At 40.0% G+C, this 3,138-nt stretch overlaps 1 pseudogene across 1 annotated transcript; it reads right to left on the bottom strand.

Annotated features, from left to right (window-relative positions):
• Positions 1 to 1,580: 1,580 nt before the first annotated feature.
• Positions 1,581 to 2,095, bottom strand: LOC308550981 (putative transmembrane protein 217B pseudogene; annotated as a pseudogene). Its single transcript has one exon. The product of its transcript is annotated as a putative transmembrane protein 217B pseudogene (transcript).
• Positions 2,096 to 3,138: the final 1,043 nt, after the last annotated feature.

The raw sequence follows: 3,138 nt of genomic DNA on the forward strand, positions 1-3,138 counted from the left end.
TTCTAGCATTTATTATATACTGCCTTTGTGCTAAAAAAATATATATATTTTCTCTTTTCAAAAGCCATCTTAAGCATCACCTTCTCCATGAGGAGTCATGGTTCCCAAATCCCAAGCTCAGTAACTGAAATTTCAACTCCCCAGAAGTATCCCCCTCATGAAAAGTTCTTCATTTCTTGACCACTAATGAAGTCACAGGTGATGTAAAGAGATCTTCAGAAGCACTAGGATATGGGTTCAAAAACCCATTTGCTAGTAGTAGGATCTTGAGGAAGTCACTTTTGTTAAGTTTCAGTTGAGACTTGGTAGAGGATACAGCTTCATGCTATAAATTTATACTGGGTTAAAATCCTGTGTGAGTTTGGGCAAATTGTGTCATCTCTGTATGAATCAATTTCTTCATTTGTAAATGAGTATCATAATGGGATAAGCCGTGTAGGATTGTTGAGAGGATTAAATGACACACTGTGCTATGTGCTCAGTCTAGTGCATTGAGTTTAGTAAATAGTCAATAAACATCAACCATTATCAATACTAATAAAATCAGGCAGACAACAAATACATTGCTGTGGAAAGAGCACTATGTTTAAAAAGGCCTGGAATTATGTCCCACCTCTGTTATTCATTATCTGGATGAGACCTTGATGTACCCTAACCTCTCTCAACCTCAATTTCTTCATCTGTAAAATGAGGCTAATGATAGTGTTTATAGCACCAAGTTGTTGCCATAATGGCACAAGATCAGTAGTTATTAAAAATGATTTGCATTCAAGGCTTGTCAGCCAACATTTTTAAAGCTCCTACTGTGTACCAAGCTATGGGATCAAGGCTGAGAAGAAACCAATGAATAACATTATGGTCTCTGCATTCAATATCTCATTGTCTAACTGTGGTGAACCAGCCCACCAAAAATAAAGTACAAAATGTGAGCTATCATTGTGTACAAGCTCCAGTGATTGTAAAAATAAGTGAGTGCCTAGGTTAAGGAAGTGGGAAAACAAGATGGCAGTAAAGGCTTAGTAAAGGCTTTCTGGGGGAGATTATGACCGAGATGGCTTTTTAAAAGAGAAGAGGAAATTTTTTAAAATATACTTTTATTTATTTCAGAGAGAGGAAGGGAGAGGGAGAGATAAAGAGAGAAATATCAATGATGAGAGAGTCATCATTGATTGACTGCCTCCTGCACAACCCCAACTGGGGATTGAGCCCACAACCTGGGCATGTGTTGTGACCAGGAATTGAACTGCAATCTCCTGGATCCTAGGTCGATGCTCAACAGCTGAGCCACACTGGGCTGGGCAAGAGAAGAAGAATTTTTTAGCACAAAGGCAGTATATAATTTAGTGCTAAAACAAGTCACAAACACACACATGTACAATAATTGATCAGTGCAACCCTTCCTCCCTCCAAAATCACTCTTAAGTGCATAAAACTTGAGAACCCAAAAAATAAGTAGAATCAACAGAAGGCATGTAGGGAAAAGGGGTCTCCTTTGCTGGGGAGTACTACACCGCTCTCTCTTATCTTCCTGGTGCAGTTGAGTTTAACTTGCAGTACAATGTTTGCAGCCCAACAGGCAGTCACATATTAAGTGTACTGATGAAGGAATGCCTGTGGCGGCCTATCTTGCTGAAAGTCTTGGGGTCCTTACAAAGGGTGTATATATACTTGATGATAAAAGGCAGACAGAAGAAGTGTGGAAGAATAAGGAAATTTGGAAGATCAAGTGGAGGTAATTCAACTTCTGAACTGCTCTTTTGTGGTCTCATTGATGAGCAGGACCATGAAGGAGCTGATGAGCGATGAGCTCAGAGGCAACAAATCACATAGAACAGCACAGCAACCCCACATAGTTGTTCATGCAGACGCAATAAAGGAGCAGGGAGGTCACCATGATGGTGATGGTGGATAGGCCAATGCTGATACTGTTTTGGTGGATCATGACCTGAGAGACTATCTCAGACATGTGTCCATTGTAGATACTGAGCTTGTCCTCATAGCCAATAAATCTAACCTAATTCAAGTCAAAGATAAGGAACGGGATGGTGTTGAGGATAGAGAAGATGCCCACAAAAAGGGAAAAACATCTCGTCATTGAATTTACACTTGTTTTACCAGAATATCTCTGACTCTCAATTCAGAGAACTCCAGAGCAAAGCTCCCTCCTTCGTATTCACCATACTGACTAGCAACCATAGTCTTGATATGGTTTCTTCTACAGGTATATCCTTAGTTATAGGACTTTTGTTCAGGTAGTCTTCAGGTGATTATGAATGTTGGTAGTTCTGTAATATAGTTGTACTTTTGATGTGATCATGGGAGGAGGTGAGCACAGAAATACCTACTCTGCCATCTTGACTGGAAGTATTAGAAAGACAAATTTTCTTTTTCAAAAAATCTTTATTGTTGAAAATATTACATATGCCTCCCTTTATTCCCCATTGATTCCCTCCACCCCCTCCCATCCTCCTCCACATTACTGTCTGTGTTCATGGGTTATGCACATAGTCATATAAGTTCTTTGATTAAATTCTCCCCCCTTACTCCCCTACCCCTGCCTTCCCTCTGAGATTCCTCAGTCTGTTCTATGCTTCTATATCTCTGGATCTATTGTGTTCATCAGTTTATTTTGTTCATTAGATTCCACATATGAGTGAGACCATGTGATACTTGTCTTTCTCTGACTGGCTTATAACGCTTACCATAATACTCTCGAGGTCCATCCAGTTTGTCCCAAAGGGTGAGATCCTTCATTTTTACAGCTGCAAAATATTCCGTGGTGTAAAAGTACCACAGCTTTTTTATCCACTCATCTGCTGATGGGCACTTAGGCTGTTTCCAGATCTTAGCTATTGTAAACTGTGCTGCTATAAACATAGGGGTGCATATATTCTTTCTGATTGGTGTTTCTGGTTGCTTAGGATATATTCCTAGAAGTGGGATCACTGGGTCAAAAAGCAGTTCCACTTTTATTTTTCTTGAGGAAACTCCATACTGCTTTCTGTAGTGGCTGCACCTGTCTGCATACCCACCAGCAGAGTACTAGGATTCCTTTTTGTTCACATCCTGGCCAGCATTTGATATTTGTTGTTTTGTTGATATTAGCCATTCTGTCAGGTGTGAGGTGATATCTCATTG

Source organism: Miniopterus schreibersii (genome assembly GCF_964146895.1).
Source record: "Miniopterus schreibersii genome assembly, chromosome: X".
Lineage (NCBI taxonomy): Eukaryota > Metazoa > Chordata > Mammalia > Chiroptera > Miniopteridae > Miniopterus > Miniopterus schreibersii.